A 21,377-nucleotide genomic window follows, 5' to 3' on the forward strand; every position below is an offset into this window, starting at 1 on the left:
TAAAACGGCAGAAGAATAATTTCCTACAGCTTTTTGGGGAGGTCTATTTTTCCTGATTAGGCAGGCTGACAATCCAGGAGATTATTAGTTCTGGCTGCATATTCGTATTATCCGGGGACTTTAAAAAAAATGTATCACCCAGACCCCATCCCAGACCAAATCAGTTTGGATTCTGAGTATCTGTATTAGATGAAATATTAAAATCTTAACGCATTCCATGAAGAACCTACATTTGACTGTTTGTTAGTTTAGAAAGTGAGTGGAATAAATGTGGTACCACAATTCTCTTCCTTGTGATTTTTTTTCTGAATCTTAGTATTTACAGTGATGTACTCTAATATTTAGACATTCTCACCCAATGCTCATGTATCCACCTCCTCTTTTTAGAATCTACTTCATTCACTCTTAACAAATGCAATTGAAATGTCATTTAAAATCCCTTTCTGGACATATTTGAAATATACTATGTAAATTTCCATTTAAAGCTCCTCCTTGAGCCCAGCTTGTGAAGAATAGTAGGTATGATTGACTGTATTGACTGCACAACTGTAGAGAATTAATGTAAGAAGAAATTTTCCTTAAAATAGTATCTGAAACTATGTTTATTTTCTGGAATTATACTTGTTTATACTTGGTTTACTTCTTTAAAGGAGTTTGTTTATAAAATCAAACAAACTGATGTCTGAAATGGCCTTTCTCTCATTAATCTGCTTGACGTACATTTTCCTCGGGAGTATATGAAGCTCTCACCCCACCCCTGCGATCACAATCAGAACCAGATCTGAAAGCAACAGGAACACATTTGATAAACATTTGATAGTTCTGGGCAGTGCAGAGCTCCTTAGACCAGTTACTAAAAGCATAACAGAGGAAGCAAAGTCAAAAGGTAACCCTTTGTGAAATGATCCCTCGTAGAGTACACAGGAAGTGCAAAAGTTCATCTCTAGTTTCAAAAGCCATTATTAATATTTTGAAAATGAGTCTTACCATAAAACACAGAGAAAACTTTGCTGAACTATGCTTTTTCAATCTTAATGCATGTGAGCTCCATGATATTTGTCAGGTATTTGCCATGGCCTTTGCCAGAGGGTGAATTGTTCGTCACAGTGGTGGTTTTGAAAGCAGCTCTGTTGCCCCTTTCCTGTTTGCCCATTTCTCTTCCCCCCTAACCTTAAAAGAACCTAATTACAAGAGTGAGATCACTAAGCAACTGCAACTAACTCCTGACTTATGCTCTCCTGAATGCTCACCATGTCTTGTCTAACCTGTTGATTCTTCCCCTAGATAAAAAGAAGTAAGATTAGCTCTCTACCCCCAGTAGGCCCCGCTAAGCAATCCTCCAGGCATATCACTCAGGCAGGATAACGTCTGAAGAAAGAGTCAGCCCGTCTGCACGCAATGGAGATGCAGAACCCAACCTCCTGCCTCAATGATTCACTGAGATTCTCCCCCCACCCCACCCCATTTTTCCCTTTAAAAACCAACCTGGCTGAGCGGAATCTTCGGAGTTCGTCTCTGGACACAAGTCCACCATCTCCCCAGTGCCTTTCCTTTCTACTGATTAAAGCACCTTTCCTTTCTGCTGACACTTGCCTCTCCAATTATTGGCCAAACCTGGGTTTGATTACAGTTTCATGGGCCACCTTTCCTTAGAAAGCTGGGACCAGTGAAGACAGCCACACTCGAGCGCTGTGCAGAGGTCTGTCCACAGGTCTCTTCCTCTTCAGTTCCTTCTTCCTCTCTCCCACCTCAGCACTGCTGTCACCTCCTTATTCCTGCTACTAGATGCCTGAGACAGGCGCCCCCTGGTGGCCAGGCCTCGCCCTTCCCTGAGAGAAGCATGGTTGGGGGAAGCAACATGGCGCCAGGACGTTCCCATCAGGAGGACAGATGGGCAGCCAGGACTGGGTAGCCATCCAGTGAGAGGATTCAAGCGCACACACGCGCAGATCAGCACGGCAGCTGGGAAGTCCCCATTCTGAATCTAGGAGGTGCTCCTGTTTGCTGGAGAGACAAGGGAACCCACACTCGTCACACTCGTACACAGGACAGCTGCAGGGGCTCCAGTCTGAACTGGGAGAAACATTTTCCGTGGGCTTCAAGTCATTTTAACCTAACTCTTTGTGACACATGCATTTTGTAGGACATATTCAGGATAGATCCCACTTGAAAGCATCTGGAGCTTATGTAATTTGAGTGTCTTTGAAAGAAAAGGAATACAAAATTCACACTATGAAGTTAAGGATCAAAATTAATGTTCATTCAGATTTAGAAAAGAAATCTGTACAAACTTCAAACAAAAAAATTACGACAGAAACTACATATGTAATAAATTGAAGAAAAGTAACAGAGCACGTGTGTTAACTGCCAGACAAAAACTATTCTACTGAGAGAATAGAAAATAATTATTAATCAAGGTTGATTACCTTGTTATGTGTAACCACATGTAAAATTTTAGGATTTTTGTCAACATCTGGAACATCTCTAACAACTTTCCTTCATGTACAAGCTAAGGGAGTAGGATGATTACCTACGCAGACCAGCTTATGGCTCTGTGTTTCTAAATCTTTCTTCACTATTCACAGACTTGGGGGCTGTGCACTGCAGGACAGGCCCTCCGATGCCACATCTTTGTGTCAGCACGTGGTGACATGACGGAGGGAGGTTGAGTGCTCCCACATTGACAAGAAGACGCTGCAATAACGTCACTTTACATGGAGGTGACTGCAAATCACATGCACACTCTTCCCGAAGTCCAGCTGAATGTATTCCCCACCTCAGTTTCCCCACAAACCCTCCCAGAAATGCCCACAGTCACTCCAGTGCCCCCTAATAGAAGGGGAAATGTGATAGGGGAGTGGGGAATCAGGATGGAAAGAGAAAGGAGTCTTACATGCAGTTGAATTCTTTACCTGATCACATTTTAGAAAATCACTCATATTTTAGAAAACCACATGACATATGCACGTGAGGGGATGAAGCACGTGCTCCATTCTCTCCATGATACTCCACCTCTGGACCACTAGGCACGAGGTCTGTGCTGGAAAATGGGAAAACAGAGTTGGCTAAGACAGCTGTGCCTTTGGATCCCTGATGACAGGGAGGCGGTGTTGGTCTGGGTTCAAACAGTGACTCTGTCCTTATGGCTGCGACCTTGGGGCTGCCTCAGTGTCTCATCTGTAAATGGAGATAACAAGAGCATCAATCCACCTTGTTTTATGGCACTTCATAGATATTGTGTTTTTTACAAACTGAAGGTTTGTGGCAACCCTGCACGGAGCAAGTCTCTTGGCGCCATTTTTCCAATAGCATTTGCTCACTTGGCGTGTCTGTGTCACATTTTGGTAATTCTCAAACCTTCCACCAGCAAAAAATTATAATTCACTGAAAGCTCAGATGATAGCATTTTTTAGCAATAAAGTACTTTTTAATAAAGGTATGTATTTATTTAGACATAATGCTATCACACACTTAATAGACTACAGTATAGTATAAACATAACTTTTATATGCACTGAGACACCAAAAAATTCATAAGAGTGGCTTTATTGCGATATTCACTTGACTGCAATGGTCTGGAATCTAATCCACATCTCAGAGATCTGCCTGTATTGAAAGGTCCTTTTGATGATTCATTGAGTTAACACAAACAAAGCACATAGCAAAAGGCCTGGCCACATACAAAGCGTTGAACAAACATGTCATTACTATTATTGCTTTTATTGTAAATGGAAGGATAATGTGAATAATATTTGAACGAGTGGTACTTTATTGAACACTCCTTGGGGCAACTAGGATGTTATACAGTTAAAAAGAAAAAAAAAACCCCACAGCATTTGAAGAGGGGAAATGTGCTTTCAGGACAAGTGATTATCAGAAGAGAGATGTGTCCGTTGCAGGGAAACAGAGAATCTGGCTGGTCAGATGAACATTTAGGGGATTGCTCAAGGGTTGACAAAACACAGGCAAGTAATGATTATCCATGGTAGAGGTGCCAACAGGAAGGGAACATTTAGATTCTTGATTGCTCTGTTCTGTGGATATAGAACAACCTGTATCCTCTCTTCACGGTATAATGGAAGGACTTGCTCAGACACATGATATTCTTACAGCTCTTGGAAAGAAGGCTTTCTGTACCTCTAAGGCGATATTCTCATGATTAGTATGTATTATGTAAACAAAGAGTGTGAGGTACTTTAATATTTTCAAGAATTATGGAAAAGATAGATTTTTTGTGGTCAGTAGTCAAGGTTGCTAGTTACCTTGGGCTCCTTGACCTTGAGATAACCAGAGAAAGTAACAAGTTTTTAAAAGACAGGTAGTTTTGAATATTTTATTTGTTTCTGGTCTATTTTTCTTTTGTCAAGAGAAATGATGATGGGAAGCTCTAAGGGGTAAAATACAACAAAAATCCAACCTCTAAACTTCAGAAAGTGGAGACCAGGGTCATCATGACACCACACAGGCTGCTTGAGAACTTGAGAAAAACCTGCTAGAGAAAACATATTTTATGACCCGGGTATTTCATGTTTTCTCATTTGATCTTTAGGTTTGATTTTTCACTGCTTCAGTTTTTTCAGAAGTTTTATGAAAATCAGGATATGGAAAAGTTGTAAAATACCAAAATTCAGACAGCCTGCATCCTGGAATTTCCCAGAAGTGTTCCCCTGCGTGGAGGGGGCTCCAGGTAAGAGGCAATCCATGAACAAGTGAAGTCGGCTGGAATGGAGACACGCTAGGTGCACCTATAGGAAGGACTCTGAAGCCGCTTGGTGGGGTCTTAACTTGCACAGACTCACATAACTACAAAGTAGCCTTGGCCAGATTCTGGTGTTTGAGAGCAGCAGAAAAAGAAAACTTTGTAGAAAACAGAACTAAATGTAAACATGTCTTTTTAGCTATTGTGATTCAGTCCAAAGGAGAGCCACTCACAAAAGAATTGAAAGTCTAGACATTTGACAGCAAGCGGCTGTCCACTGCCCTGACGATACTGTCCCCCGAGGAGGACAGAGCCAGGTCCAGACCCAGCTTGAAGACCGGGGGCAGCACCAGCTTCGGGTGGCAGAGCCTCTCGCCAATCCGGCCAAGGCATCCAAGGGAAGGGCCTTGACATGTGACCAGAACCTGGGCGATGAGATTTCTTTGGAAGGAGAGTGGAGAACCCACCACAGCCGGTGATGGGAGATCAACATAGGAAAGTTGGTGAAAGCCCCAGTCCTGTGCCTGGAAAGGGGCTCAGGTGTCGCTCTGATTGGAACATGAGCCAGGATAACACTTTTGAAATGACTTAGTTTGCATTTCTGACGCCAGTCTTCCTGTTTGTTTGTTTGTTTTCCTCGCTTCCTGTCCCCTTTGAACTGAGGCTGGGCCGTGAGTCTTAGTGCTCCAAGTCAAGCTGTGAGTGAGGAGGAAGCCAGCAGTGGAAACCGAGTCTTCCTTGCGTCCGGGGTGACCAGGTGACACAGAGGTCCCCGTGCTCTCCCCCGATGTATAGGGGAGTCGGGAAGGTCCCAGGCCTGCTGTGGTGAGAAGCAAGGGGGCCCCCGAGTTGGGCACAGAATGAGGCGGGCAGAGACTCTGAGAGCCCCGCAGTGAGGAGGGCTGAGGCGTGATGGGGTCAGCGGGTGGGGGGCGGGAGGGCAGGGCCGGGGCTTCTCAGCCTGGAATCTCAGAGCAGCCTCAGCCAGAACAGAGGCCGCCGCCCTGAGAAACAGCTGGCTCTTGGGTGAAACTACTTTTGTGAGTGTTTATGTGCTTTTGAAGGGTTTTAAAGAGAAGGCAGGCATCTTGGGGCGTCTTGGGGAGCACAGCTTTGGTGTGGTGATGAGAAGCGGCATGAGTTGGGGAGAACACTGTCTCCCCCGCTCTGTGCGGGCCCAGAGCTCTCCGTCCCCTGAGCCCTGGGCCTTGGGGACGAGAGCAGTGCCCTGGGCGGGACCACTGGCTTTCTCCCGGCGGGGTGTCGAGTGGTAGCAAGTGCAAGCAGAGGCAGCAGGAGGTGCCGATCTGAGGGAGGGCAGTGGGCCCAGGTGAGGAGAACGGGGCCCCACCCTGCCGTGTGGCCACGGGTGGGCGTCCTGCCCTTGGACCCGGCCCGGGGCTCCCGAGGCCCTGGGGTGCAGGTGGCCACGGGCCGAGCACCTGCGGAGCACCTGAGGGCAGGAGAGGGCAAAGCGCTGAGCGCGCAGGTGTCCCTCAGCTGCGGGAGCGCATCTGCTCCAGCCCACCTGCTGCCGTCACGCTCGCGAAGGTACCCGGGCCAGAGAACGTTCACCGGGAAACCAGACGTGAATAGAAACGGGCGCGAGCGCGCTCCGGACGCACGGGAGGACAGCCGCGCATCGCCGGGCGCAGGAAGGAGTGCGGGCCGGTTCGTGCGTGATCACGACAGCACAGCCACGGCGCGTGCAGTGGGAGGGCCTGGAAACCCCTTCAGAGACGCCGGCACCACGTGGGAAACGCCTGGGTTGAGGACGGCCAGCAGGACGGCGGCGTCGGGCATCTCAGCAAGTTTCACAACTGCGCGCACCGAGATGTGATCGGCGTTCATCGGGAGATACCCAGATTCGGCGCTCTTCTCCTTTCTTCTTCCTCCTCCCGTTCATCCCTAGGTCCCTGTCCTCACAAGAGGGGGACCGCGCGCCAGATCAGGTCGACCGACGGCGTCCAAGCTCCTCGTCCCTGGGGAGGGACCGGCACCTGCTCGGATAAACGTAACTCAGCAAAAGCATCCCGTTTACAGCAGCCGAATTTAAACACAAACCGACTCCTTCCTAGGAGCAATCTCATCGGAAGATGCCTTCCTGAAAATGCACCTCTTTGTCTAAAGTTATGCGAAACTGGAATTCGTGGAGCTGGGGTGACTGCTGGCCCCGGCGAGCAGGCCACTCTGCGGCTGCTGCGGGCACAGGAGCGGCGAGGGGCGGTCAGAGCCGATGCTCACAGCCCCGGGCGCCTTGAAGGAGGAGAGGCGTCCGGCTCCGCTGTGAAGTTGCCGGGACCAGGGAGGGGGGGACCCCTGAGAGATGGGGCCCCGCGGCCGCCTTCCCAGCAGGCGGGGACTGAGCAGAGGAAGGGCAGGTGTGACAATCGGCAGCTGTACGTCTAGGCAAAGCAGCGAGTATTAGCTGGTAAAAGGAGGAGAGGATGCCTGGGGCACTTCGCAGGGAGGCCGGGAGGAAGGAAGGAGTTTGACGGGCCAGAGCGTTTCTGCGGAGCAAGGTGAGAGGAGAGAGAAGTTAGAAAGATCGGGAGGGGCCCGCCACGGACGGCTCTGGGAGCCTTTGTCAAAACCACAAACAACGCAAAATGAGTGGCCTTATTTTTTTGTTTGTTTTAAATCGTGCAGCTCCTTTCTTTTTAAAATAAAATTTATGTGAAGCACAATTAGAACAGTTAAGAGTGGAGCTGGTACGGCGAGGCATAGAGAGACCGGCTTCTTCCGAGCTCTCACCCATGGCCAGGGCCGCAGGTACCGTCCAAACCCCCAACCACACGGCTGCCCTGGGAAGAATCGGCGCCCGGAAGACATCACCGGGAAGGGATGGTCCTTTCATAGACCCGGAGGCAGCAAACGCAGCACAGCTAGGGGAAAACGGCTTTGTGATCTAGAGGGAGAGAAAGAAGGAGGGAAGATGGGTGTGCTGAGAACACGGAAGGCCCCTTGGGCAGGGGCTGGGCTTGTGTTGGGCCCTCGGTCCTTGGCAGTCAGCAAACGTCAGGTTGCCGGGCCTGGAGACCAGGACGCTCACCAGGGTGAGCTCTCAGTGCTTAGAAAACAGCCAGCCGTCCTGTTTATCTTAAAACCCATCACTGTGAACTTTACAGTGTGGTCAGGTTATTTTCTGGAAGCTTTTCAGAAAACAATTTTCAAGAGTGTAATAAAATGAAAATGGGACCTAGGTAACAATCAACCCTATTATCGAACAGTCTAAGAAGTTTCTTGGGCTTGTGAAGGTGATCCTTTGTGAGACAATGAGATGTTACCCAGCCCAGGTGGAAATGCCCTTTGAATCTGTTTCTAGTACCTGAGGGGTGGCAGCCCACTGTCCTTGCCCAGCTTACTGTGGCTAATGGAACGAAAAGGATTAGATGCGTGGAAACAACGGAGAGGAAGGGATTAGGGAAAATATCCCGCACGTCTCAGTCCTACATCGCTACTGCCATAACTGGGCATTGTCATTTACAAAATTTTGATAGCCTAAAACAAAAGCAAGTTAACACATGTAACTCACAAATGGATTCATTAGAGAGAATATTGCCAGTTTTGTCTTGAGAAGACAATCATTGTTTGTTCCATTACATTGGATTCTCCCTTTAACGATTATATGTGTTTTGAAGAGGGAAACTATTTCTTTTGGAAAAGCAGGTCTGCACTGCTCTTATATCACCTGTAAAGTACTGAAACCAGTGCTTACCAAGTCCCCTATTTCTATGCTACCCTTTCTGCACATAGTCAAAGAGTGTCTCTAGGGAAATAGAATACATTTACAGAAAAAGCTGTGATACTTAAGGGTTTCCCATCCAGAAAGTTCTACCATAAAGCCTGCTGTCTCTTAAACTAAAGGCTCTATTAAAGCAGAAGGTTGTGCAAATTAGGCTTGAGGTTATAGACCTTCTTGTAGAGAAGTAGGGCACCATGGACCCAGGTAATACCTCTGCAAGGATGGTATTCTTTTGTGCTGGAGCGAACTAGAATTGACCTTGTGATATAGGGTCAGGAACTGGAAGTCAGGCCCATCTATGACATAAGGATGAACAACCTGTGCTCACTACTTAGGAATCCCAGGCCCATGTGAGAACTAGTTCTGGGCTATGGTTGGAAAAGAGTAGCCCATGACAATGAAGAACCTACAGCCTGTGTGATGTGCAAAAATCTAATGTAGAAATAAATGTTGAAGGGTAGTCTATCATGATAAAATCTGCTCATACTCTAACCAACTTAAAAGCAAATCTTAAAAAGATCAAAGCAATTGAAATAAAACATAATTGGTCATCAGAACAAGTCCCAATACTCTATACAGGAATAAAATAAAGTTCAACATTAAACAACACAAATTTGCAATTTTCAGCATCCATTAACACCAAGCATGCAAAGAAGAAAATATGACACAAATATTTGTATGCAAAATTCATAGCAGCTTTGTTCACAGTAGCAAAATGGTAAAAACAGCCCAAATGTCCAGCAACTAGTGAACGATAAATTGTGGTATATTCATAAAGTGGAATTCTGCTTAGTAACGAAATGGAATAAACTGCTGATACACACCAACATATATGAATCTCAGGAGCATGATATTAAGTGAAACAAGCCCTACACACAAAAACATTACGTGATCTATGAGTCTGTTGATATGAAATTCTAGAAAAGGCAAAATCATGGTAATAGAAAACAGATTTTATTTTTATTGAAGTATAGTTGATTTACAATATTATATTAGTTTCAGGTGTGCAGCAAAGTGATTCAGTATTTTTACGGATTATACCCCATTAAAAGTTATGAGAAAATAATGGCTGTAATTTCCTGTGCTCTATAGTATATCCTTGTTGCTTCAGAAAACAGATTTGGGGTTGTCTGGGCTGTGGTGGGAAGGGAGCTCCTTCTTTCTAAGGGAGCTAGAGGGACATTTTAGGGTGATATAAATGACTCTAATGGTTAAAAGAATGTATATATTTGTCAACAATGATGAAAGTTTACCCTTAAAATTTATTTTGTGTTATTTATATATTTCAGTAATGCCAATGGAAAAAATTTAGTCTAGAAACTGATAAAATATTGTGGACCAGACAGAGACAAATGTAAAGTTTCATTATAAATTCTCCACACCAGGGGGCAACGTGTGTCTCCCTGAAACAGTTCTCACACAAGGTAAGGAAAGAATATGGGCCCATAAGAGAAGATCCCACCTTGAGAGATATTCAGACACTGCCATTAGTTGATGACCATTTGGGTTATTTCTAGTTTGGGGCTACTTCAAATCTTATAAAATGATTTGAAAATAAGTATGTTTAAGATGTTTGAAAAGATAAGAGAAATGGTAGAGTCTATAAGCTAAGAATAGGGCATGATGCACAAAGAAAATGGAAATTCAGAAAATCCATCAAAATTCTGAAAAAAAACCCTATAATCATTGAAAAAGATCTCAAAAGAAGGGTAAATGGTAAATTAGATATGACTGATGAGAAGACAGTAATTAAAAGATAGAACTGAGGAAATAAGACAAAATGAACCACAGCTATGAAATACAAAATAGAAGAGTCATGACAAAAACAATGAAAAGATTTAATATACAGCTACGTCTGTATATTAATACTCAAAAGCACTGTCAGATACCAGCTTATACTATCTTGCTTAGATTTAATGCAGTTGATAGAACTAAAAGGATTAGACACACTCAGGGAAAATAAAGAGGAAAAGATTTAGGGAAAAATATCCAAGACATATCTCAATGTCCCAGTATTCTATAAATCAATAAAACAAATGACAAATTCTGGAACAACAGTTTGTCAAAGAGAGCTAACTGTCCACAAAAGATTGGTGTCCCCCAATTATAGGCCAGAGTTTTCCCTGGGAAGTGGCTATGCAGAGAGAGACTTCATTTCCCTATCCTAGTGCCTTTAAGTGAATCGGGTAAGGATTTTGACCAATGGGCTGTGAGCAACGGAAAAGGATACATCTCACTTCCAGGGTGAGTCTCTAAGTGCTGACTGGAGGTGTCCGTGAGTCCTTGGGAGTTGTGTGTTGGCTAAGGCATTGGCATTGCCACTGGGGACCCTCAAAAAGACTCAGGATAATTAGTTGCTTATATACCAGTATATCAATAATTCATGCCCCTCCCCCTGCCTGCCCCAGCTCCTGGCCTCATTGACCAGGATAATATATGTACACAAGAACCAAACTCTTATGGTGTCTGAGCCATTATGCAATTTGAGATCTATTATTTCGGTCAGTTAGCTTACCCTAAATGTTAACACACATCACTTAAAATGTCTCTTTCTATAGAAACATGCTTCCTCTTTCAGGCATTTAAGCCCTTTGATCTTTTAAAAAGATAATTGTAACATTTTTCAAGACTGTTTGTTCAGTCAGTTCCCTCTGCTGTATCATTAGAGACAAGCAGTGTTTAAAATGGCTCTTATTCATAAGAAGATCTTGAACTTACACCATGTATATTTTCTCCACGTTAGCCCAAAGTAATCAAAGTACTTACTAGAAAATAGAGGTAATTTCTTAAAGAGACAGAGGTTCTATGTTATGGTTTTGAACTGCTCAAGGTCATGCCTAGAGAGAATTTCAGTACCTTTAGTGTCAAGCCTCTGTGAAAAATCACTGTTGGGTTCATGGCGATTATGCATTGATGAGAAATGGAAAATATAAGGTTATAGCATCCTCTAGGGAGATAAGATACTTTAAGTGCTTTCAAGGAGAGAAAGCTTCTAAAATTGGAAGCCATGATTTGAGGTTTTAGAAACTTTAATTACCAACCCTTACAGCATCTAAAAAAATCTCACCATGTTTCCACTTGCTGCTGGCTGTGGAGCCTTCACGGCACCTACTTGTAGTATGTCTCATTGCACTTCTCGAACTTGGACAAGATAGAAATGATTCTAAGTCACAGATTTAAGGGAGGAGAAGGTGCTGACACCTATATGTAGAAGCATACTAAAATAATGACAATGTTAAGACAATAATAGCAACGTTTATGACGTTCATTCATAACTGAGTTATATTAGAGTAAATATGAACATATTGAGTTATATTAGAGTAAATATGAACATATTGAGAACATAGAGTAAATATGAACAATTGAACATAAATTTGGCAGATGGTAACTTCAAAGAAAGGTCTTCGGACTAGCAATCGGCAGATCCAGCCTCATTCCTTGATAAACGATTGTGATATGTGCATGCAAAATGGTACGGCTTCTTTGGAGAACTGATCATTTTTTTATAAATCATATATATAGGTGTGTATCTATATACATATATATAACATATATGACTCAGCGATTGCACTCCTACAGAAGTGACTTTTATATTCACACAAATACCTGTGCACAAATGTTTATAGCAACTCTATTCAAAGTGTTTCTACTCTTCTTAGCAAGTGGTCTTTGCCCTCCTGCAACTCCAAGTGTTATCTCTACTCCAGACAGGAAGAAGGTAAGAGGGGATGAGGAGGAAAGGGTGGTCCTGCTGTAGAGCAGCAAAATATTCCTAAGAACTGTTGTCAGACGGCCGCACCATCTCGTCTGGTTAAACCTCCAGGTGCAGGGGAAGTTGGAAAGTATCCTTCTTTACCTGGTACACTGCAATTCTAAACAAAGGAAGGATTCTCTTGGGAAGAAGGGCAGGAGCGTGAATATGTGGATAGAAAGCAGTACCTGCCATATAAACCTGTCATCCAGAGATGACTGCTATCACTTAACGTTCATTTTATTAGGAATATACAAATGTTTTTATAAATAGAGACTTGAACACCATTCAAACCATTTCCCCTCTCTTAACACTGTGCATGAATATGTTCCAGGAAACAAGCTGTCTGCTTCTTCATCATGTTAAGTGGCTCCTTTTTTCCCCTGTCAGGAATGTACAACCCCTATTTGGGGGAAGTTAGGTAGTTTCCAACTGTCATTACAAACAAGGCTGTGATGACTATTTTTGTAAGTACGTCTTAGGATATTTCCTGTAAATGAAATTACGGTCAAAGTTAGGCAGGTATCTGAGGCTTTTGATTACAAAATTGCCCTTTAGAAAGGTTATCCCAATTTGTATTTCCACCTGTTTTCCAAGTATCTTCTCTAGTGCTAAGGGGGATTATCTTTTTAAAAAATCTTTGTAACATCCTTCTGGAATTGTGAGCGGTGCTAAGAAGATGCAGATAATTAGGAGAAGCTGAGGTCCATCTGTATGAAAGGCATAAACCATCTCACCTGGAAGATGACCAGAACTGGGTCTGGGACAGCGGTGTGTTGCTTGAAATAATTCCGTGGGTGGCAGTCTTTGGGTTGCCAAGTCCCTAGCATGTTAATGATGGAACATCAGTCCTTTGCCGCAAGGATCCCTTCCACCCCAGTGATTTTTGAAAGACCTTCGAGGGTGCCCCATGTACCCTCACAATCCTGTACCTTTGTCCTCCTCTCTTGGCAACCCCCCGCACCCCGCCCCACGCTGTCCCACCGGCTCTGCCTGCAAAACCCCTGGAAGACCCCCTGCTGTCCCAGTCTCTGTCTCAGAGCTGCCGGGCCTCCAGGCTGCAGGCCGGTGGGGAGAAGAAGCCGGGAGGCAGGAGGGGTCTCCCCGCAACAAGGTGCTTTACTTTGTGACTCTGGACACAAGGTCAGCGGCTCAGCATCCCAGGTGACGAGGCTCTTCAGCCAGGTAGGCAATCTGGAGCGTCTGAATCCTCTCTTGTTGGGAGGCTTAAACCAGCTCCAGGGACCTCAGCAAGCAGGTGTCCCTTGACCCCTCAAAGTTCTCCTCTTCTCAGTTTAGTCTCCCCTCAGCAAAATATCCCCTCTCCCCTCCCATTTTCAAACTCAAACACCATGGGTGTGAATGGAATGAAAGGACCCTACTGAGGGGCTGAGAGGGGGCTTGACCCCGGAGCAAACTGCCCGCTCATGCGCATTGGCTTTTGTGCTTCCGTGAATTCCTTACACACCCGGTGCAAGTGCTCAGGGCCGTGGATTTTCTTGGCAAAGGAGCAAAGTGAAACGTGGTTAGCCTGCAATGGATGGAATGCATTTTAAATAAAAACAGGGTGGCGGCTGGTGGTGTTATTTCACTTTGGAGCTGTCTGGGGGTGTAATAGGGCCCAGCGAACAGCAAGGAGCAGTGGTAAGACGGAAAGTGCAGCAGCCTGGGAAACGGGTGGAACTTCCTTCCTTCCTCCCTCCCTCCTTTCTTTCTCTTCTTTCTTTTCTTTCTTTCTCTTTCTTTCTATCTTTCTTTCTTTCTTTTTTCTTTCTTTCTTTCTTTTTCTTTCTTTCTTTCTCTTTCTTTCTTTCTCTTTCTTTCTTTCTTTCTTTCTTTCTTTCTTTCTTTCTTTCTTTCTTTCTTTCTTTCTCTCTCTCTCTCTCTCTCTCTCTTTCTTTCTTTCTTTCTTTCTTCCTTCCTTCCTTCCTTCCTTCCTTCCTTCCTTCCTTCCTTCCTTTCTTTCTTTCTTCTTACTAGCTCTATAATTCTGACATACTTACTTAACCTCTGTCTTTGTTTTGTTATCTAGAAGATGAGTATGAAACTATTACTTGATCATAATGTCATTAGCAGGATTACACGAGCTAACGCCTGTAAACCTCCAAGCACACTGTTTGACACCTAGAAATGCTCAATTACTATTACAAATTATTATTTTTACCTGTTTTTCTACTAGGAAAAGTAATAAACTTCCACCTTTGAAGTTTCTAGCTCCTCTTTCTCCCTAGCCCATTCATCCCATGCCTCACGTGCTCTCATTGTGGATCTTAAAACCTTTCCCTCATAAGGTCCCTGTGTCCTCTAAAACCCAGCGGGCAGGCCCCAATTTTCCCCTCTCTGTGTAAAATATTACAGACTCCTAAAATATGAAAGTTTGAGAAATTTTATTATTAGTCTGAAGCTATACCATCACTTTGGCATTTAACAAACAGATAGTAAATGTTATATACGTGTTTGGGCAATAAAATCTAACTGGGAATGGCAGTGTACCAGCCCATATGTTGCTTCTCAACATTAAGCCACCTAAGCTAATTTCATCCTTAAACCATGCCTACTGCGGTATGTCCCATTATTACCCTACCTCTCAGATCAGAAAATTGAAGCTCCAAGAGCTTAAGTAACTTTTCTGGAGTCACATGGTTCCTGAGGGTGGGGCCAGGATCTGCACCCAGGCAGGCCGGCCCCCCAGTCAGTGCTCCTGGCCACTGTGCTCTGATACCTGCAAATGAGATGTTTCTATTTATTCCTCAGCATTAAGTACACTTCACCAGTGCAGCGTGGATATTCATGAGCCAGCAGCTGGAATTGTCTTGATTAGGACAAAGCACACGAGGTCCCCCATTCCCCTTGCTGGTGATTTATTCAGGCTGGGTCAAGCCAAATTGATTATGTTCAGTTTCTCATCCCATAAAATGGGGTGAATAATCGCAGCTATTGCATAAGGTTGTTGGTGAGGACTAAATGGGTTCATTTAAAAGGAGAGCTGGCTCTAGATAAATGTTAGCTATTATTTCTTCTGCAAATTAATATTCATTGCTGGTTACAGTGGACTGAGCTTTGTGCTGTATTTGTCTGGAAGAAATATTTTGATAAGAAAGCCACTTCAATTCATGAGAAGGCCTCCAGAGACACACTCAGAGAGAGGGATTTGGAATTCTCCGGACGAAACTCAGGAGGGGAAAGAGGAGCCCTGAGACCCAGTCAATGAGGGCAGAGCTCAGCTGGAAAAACTGCTGGAGTTGAAGGTGAGGAAAAGGGACTTGGATTCTTAAATTGTTTGTGTAGGGAATTTGCTAGAAAACCTTCCCTCGGTCTTAGTTTGATTCAGAGAGACTAGTCAAAATGAATTTGGTGACCACTGAAGGCACTTGCTCTGTGTTTGGAGATGACTCAGGGGACCAGGATCAAAGGGCAATCAGGGCAGAGCACAGGATTTAGGGGAAGACAGGAAGCTTGGAGTTTCTCCGTGATGGATAAATTTCATTAGGATATAGACTCTGATTGAGGGCATATGGTAGTAATGAATGACAGGGAAATGCAGTATTCCGAAGACTCCATGAAATCGGCCTTAGTGGGGAAAAATAAGATTGTTACTGAAGTGAACACAGCACTAGGGGCATTTCTGGAAGAACCGGGTTCCACTGTAGTTATAATTTCCCCACTGAATGAAAAGTCCTTTCATAATATTAACTAATACCAAACAGTTTTATTGTGCCAATAAAGTATACATTTATTCAATCAACAAATCTTTCTTATACACACTTTATGCCAGGTATCCTGCCAGGTGCTGGGAAGGCACTGATTAATAAGACAGTGTCTCTGTTCACGAGGAGGTCACACTGAGCAGCTCTGCAGGAGAGAAACAATACAGTGTGGTCAGTATAAAGGGCTCGAAGAGCAGCTGTTGCTTGAAAGGGGACAGGCTTCGTGGAAAGGTAATGTTCTTGTTGCCCTTTGAAGGGAAGAAGGATTCCGCTAGACGTGAAGAGCAGCAAAGCTCGCGTGCTGGATATTCTCTATCTGCTCCTCCAGATCTGTTCTCCACCTATCTCCACTGTCCTGTGCCTTTATGCACTGCTTCAGTTGGTTCCTTTGTCCCCAGGATTCCAGCTGAACTTGTGCAATGAGAGGTCCTAGGAGCAGATCATAGCTTGGGAGGAAAAGAAAGTTTGAATATTTAACCCCAGTTCACTGCCTACTGGACCATGGGTAGACAGTGGCTGTGGTCCTTCACTGAAGGGCACTGCTTCTTATGGGTGAGCTTTTTCTGTAGCTACAACTCTCTCTTTGGGTTCTGGAAGCTGCTCTCCCCCCTTGACATACACCTACGGTGGGTCACAGCCTTACAATTGCTAAATTTGGGGTGTTAGAATGTCCTTTTGGTTCTATTTTAACCTTGCACACACCGTTATCAATATCCCATTGGAGTGTGTTAATTGTTCTTGGGAAACCTACTGATGCAGCCTTAAGTATATACCATGTCTCTGAAATGTACAGCTTATGCATAGTGGTGGTTGTTGATTTCCTCAGAGATTGTGTCCTCCGATTACATCAATCATAAAGGCCCCATCGTGCTTAGTTTTGCACTCAGTATCAACCATGATTTGGGTCTCAAAAAAGGTAAACCTGCAATAGATAGGAATTATGTAGTATCTTTTTATTTCTGTTCAAACTCTGTAGTTTCTACTCTGTCGATAGCTTTAGGAATAACTTATTCTCTATTTTTAATTAACAAACTGTTATGATAGAGTTTGAAGGAGGACTATATTTAAGCATATTCTCTAAGGAGTAATGCAACTTAAAAACAGCTCATTAGCAACAAGAATGTTAACTAGGATATTAAAGAAACATTTGAAATTATTAAGTGCTTTTACTGTCTCTTAAATTATGCCAATATAGAAGAGACAACTCAGTGGTTCCTATATCGCATAATCAGTTATTATGAATCATTTAAAGATCAGGAAAGAGTGGGTATTATTAAAATTGAAATTAACTTTGAATAACATTTGAGGAAATGTTTTACATTCATGATCATATTATTTTTACTGACAAGAAATAGTACATTAATGGGTTTTAGCTTGCACGTCAAATGAATGATTCTTAATCCTTCCACCACCATGGGAGAGATCAAATTGTATGTACTTTCTATTATGAGGTCATCTCTTCTGTTTTCAGCATTTTCACATCATGGAATCAGCTATGACTCTGCAAACAACACATGGGTTAAAGTCAAGGAGTATTTAAACCAAACTGGGTGATTCTCCCTTGACTTCTGGCTCCCTTTCATTCATTCATTCATTCATTCATTCATTTATTTATTTATTTATTTATTTATTTATTTATTTATTTATTAGTGTTCCCCCCAACTTATTTATTTACAACTTTATTTTTTTCCATGGGGCACAGTGTTCCATAGTACATGGTTTGGGAAATCCTGTCTAGAATCCTGGGAATGAAAATGAGTGGCAGACAAATAAAGGCCATGTTCTAAAGGTAAAAGCGGTCAGATCGAAAGTAGACTGGATATGAGAGGTGAGCTGGCTCCCTTTCTTTTCAAAGAAGGCTAAGTGTCCTGTGGGTTTTCTGATCTGCAGGAGTTTTATTAAGTTATCTATTTATAATTTGTGTGTCTCGGGAGAATGAGAGGGGGGCGGCTGGGTGTTACGTGTTCTCATCAGAGTCAAAAAGAGGTGGTCATTCTGGAAAAACTGTCTGGGACATATGATACTATATAATATGCAATCATCATCTTGTATTTAAATTTTACTATTTGCTCTTCTTCTTACAAATTCAGGCAAAGCTATAAAGGAAGTTAGATAAGTTCTGAGTTCACAAAACTTATGTGTTTCATATAGAAACAATTAATCCCAAGTCCATACCCCCAGCCACATCCTTTATCTGACTCTCAGACACCAGGCTGGTATTTCCCCTGCCCTAAGTCAACCCGGGGCCAGGGATCAGACAACTAAGGATAGCTCGTGTGCCCCAAAGCTGGCTGGAATTATCAAAACTAGCAAACCCTAAACTGTTTACTCTTCCCTGCCTTGCCTTTCCCCTGGAGATTCCAGTAAAGACTCTGGTCTATGCCTTCCCCTCTCTCCTTTCTCCCTCCTGAATGACTCTGATGTTTCCCATTGTGGCCTGCATGGCACGCCGTGCCTCTCATTTCTAAGGGAACTGAGTAACATTAAACTTTTAATGTCATTGACCTCTGCATGTCATCACTGCACTGCTTTTATAAATTAAGACCTACACACAAATCATCAATACTCTAAGTCATCAGTGATCAAAATAAATGGTAGCTATAGAGGGACTCACGTCCACAAAAAAAAGCCATGTTATTTTACACTTATGTACAAATTCAACACTGGATTTGGGGAATACAGACATGGAATCTGGGGGTGCTGATGTGTCCATTGGCAGAGCATCTTTGGGAAGATTTTGAAAGTTGTTCTCTATTACTTAGACAACATGGGACACTGGTCCTTCCAGGTGTCCTTGTGCTTATTTTATCTACAAGTGTCCTGATCCATAGTCTCCTAGTTTTAAAAAATTAAAGTGCCTTTTGGTCATGTTTTTATTTTGGGATCCAGCTTTTTTTATATAGAATGCTACACATTTGTTTTGTTTCCTAGCTTGCTTACTTTCTAGGACTTTCTCTCTCTCTCTTTTAAAATTGTGGTAAATATATATGACCTAAAATGTATCAGTTTAATCCTTTTTGAGTGCTTAATTCAGTGTCATTAAATACATTCACACTGTTGTACAACCATCACCACTACTTCTAGAAATTTTTCATCATCCCGAACAGAAACTTTGTGTCCATTAAAGAATAATTCCCCTCCTTCCTACCCCTAGTCTCCCCTCTTTTATTCTGTCTCTACGAATTTGACTATTTTAGATACCTCATATAAGTCAAATAATACAATATTTATCCTTTTGTGTCTGGCTTATTTCACTTAGCATAATATTTTCAGGTTTTATCCATGTTGTAGCATGCATTATAACTTCATTCCTTTTTAAGGCTGAATGATGTTCTATTGTATGTATATACTACATTTTGCTTATCCATCTACCTATCGATGGATATTTGGTTGTTTCTACCTTTTAGTTATTATGAATAATTCTGGTGAACACTGGTGTCCAGTTTTCTGTTTGAGTCCCTGATGTCAATTATTTTGGACATATAACTAAAAGTGGAATTGCTGGATTACACGGTGATTCTGTTTAATTTTTTGAGGAACTGCCATACTGTCTTCCACAGCGGCTGAACCATTTACATTCTCATTAGCAATACATAAGGGTTCCAATTTCTCCACATCCTCATGAACACTTGTTTTTTCCTATATTTTGGACAATGGCTATCCTGTGAGTGTAAAGTGGTATCTCACTGTGCTTTGATTTCCATTTCCTTAAAGTTTAGTGATATTGAGCATTCGTTCATGGGCTTATTGGCTATTTGTATGTCTTCTTTGGAAAATCTCTATTCAAGTCTTTTGCTCATTTTTGACTTGGGTTGTTTGTCATTTTGTTGTTGAGTTTTAGGAGTTCTTACGTATTCTGATTACTAACATATTATCAGATAATGATTTGCAAATACTTTCCAGGTCTTTTTGAAGATATTCATCCAAATGTTCAAAGTCTTCTAAATTGACAATCTCCAATTCCATTTTTAAGCCTCTTTTTAATATTTGAACCTCATTTAAAGAGGAATAAATCTCTCTTCAATTCAACTCTTTATGTACCCCAGAATATTGTTTTTTTTATTTTAATTAATTTATTTATTTATTTATGGCTGCATTGGGTCTTCGTTGCTGCACACGGGCTTTCTCTAGTTGCGGCGAGCGGGGGCTACTCTTTGTTGCGGTGTGTGGGCTTCTCGTTGCAGAGCACGGGCTCTAGGTGTGCAGACTTCAGTAGTCGTGGCACATGGGCTTAGTTGCTCTGCAGCATGTGGGATCTTCCCAGACCAAGGCTTGAACCCGTGTCCCCTGCATTGGCAGGCAGATTCTTAACCACTGTGCCATGAGGGAAGTCCCCCCAGAATATTGTTTGAACTATTTCTGTCCTATTTTAAAAGATATTCACCTTTGTTTTGATTCATCTTTATTTTGTTTATAATTTTATGTTTTTGCCCTATCTGAACTTAAGGGAAATACTTCCGAAGTGGTCTCAGATCATGCATTTCCTTTTCTAAAGCCCTCTTAAGACCATTTTCTGATTTATGTGCAGTAAGATTATTTAAATCCTCTCCTGGAATTTCCCACAATGTTGCTTTAACCATTTTCCCCTTCCAAGGCCTAAGAATGAAAGGAACTACAGACCTAGTAGTCCACAACAATAATTATGTAACAAAATCCTGAATTCTGTCACTAATGTCTGTCTTCATGAAACAGGCATCAATACTTTTAAAAGTTAGGGAAATAACTTTAAAGTCCTCAACTCATTTCTAGACCAGGGTATAAATTCATCTGCTTTGGATCTAGAAATTTTAAGAGGAAGTTTTTCAATGTGATTTTTCTTTTCTATTTAAAAGTAAAGACACAAGCAAATCTTGAGCAAAATGTAGCACTTTAAGAAAGTCAGAAGGAGGAACAGAAGGAATGGAAGTGGTATGAATGAGTGGTGAAGACAAAGTCAGAGGTAGAGAGATGCAAGAGTGTAGGTTTCAGAAGGCTCCGGTGGCAGTGAAGTTTTTTCCTTGGTTTTCCTATAGGGTTTTTAAGGGAGGTTCCCCTGGAGTATTTCTTTTTGTTGCTGCTTCCACATCCAATCAGAGAAAGCTGACCATACTATGTTTCATTTTTTATCTCTTTTCTAGAGTTCCTCTTAAATGTACCTTTTATATACCAAAACATCTACTTAATGCCCGTTGCAATTCTAGGTCTTCTTTAATGAACTATTGCCAGTTATCAGGGTGGTCACAGGGATTATTTTGAGAGGACAAATATAGGAAACAGGAGTTCCTTTGGAGGAGGTTGTGGCTTTGATGAAGACAAGCTCATGGCAAACATGAATGAGGCTATAGTCTGTCAGAAGTCTAAACTAATGAATGCTGTCTTGGGTCTTTGAAGGACACAGGCTAGCAAAAAGCCATATGATATACAACCTGGCAGACTGACTTCAGAATATGTAGTTAGCAACGTGATCTTCTTTCAGGATTTGATAAGACAAGGAATG

The 21,377-nt window shown here is 42.7% G+C and overlaps 1 protein-coding gene across 1 annotated transcript in view; it reads left to right on the plus strand.

Annotated features, from left to right (window-relative positions):
• Window positions 1–21,377, plus strand: part of SEMA5A (semaphorin 5A) — a 537,896-nt gene that overhangs the window by 494,611 nt on the left and 21,908 nt on the right. The window lies entirely within an intron of this gene.

Source organism: Balaenoptera physalus, assembly GCF_965194825.1.
Source record: "Balaenoptera physalus genome assembly, chromosome: 3".
Taxonomy (NCBI): domain Eukaryota; kingdom Metazoa; phylum Chordata; class Mammalia; order Artiodactyla; family Balaenopteridae; genus Balaenoptera; species Balaenoptera physalus.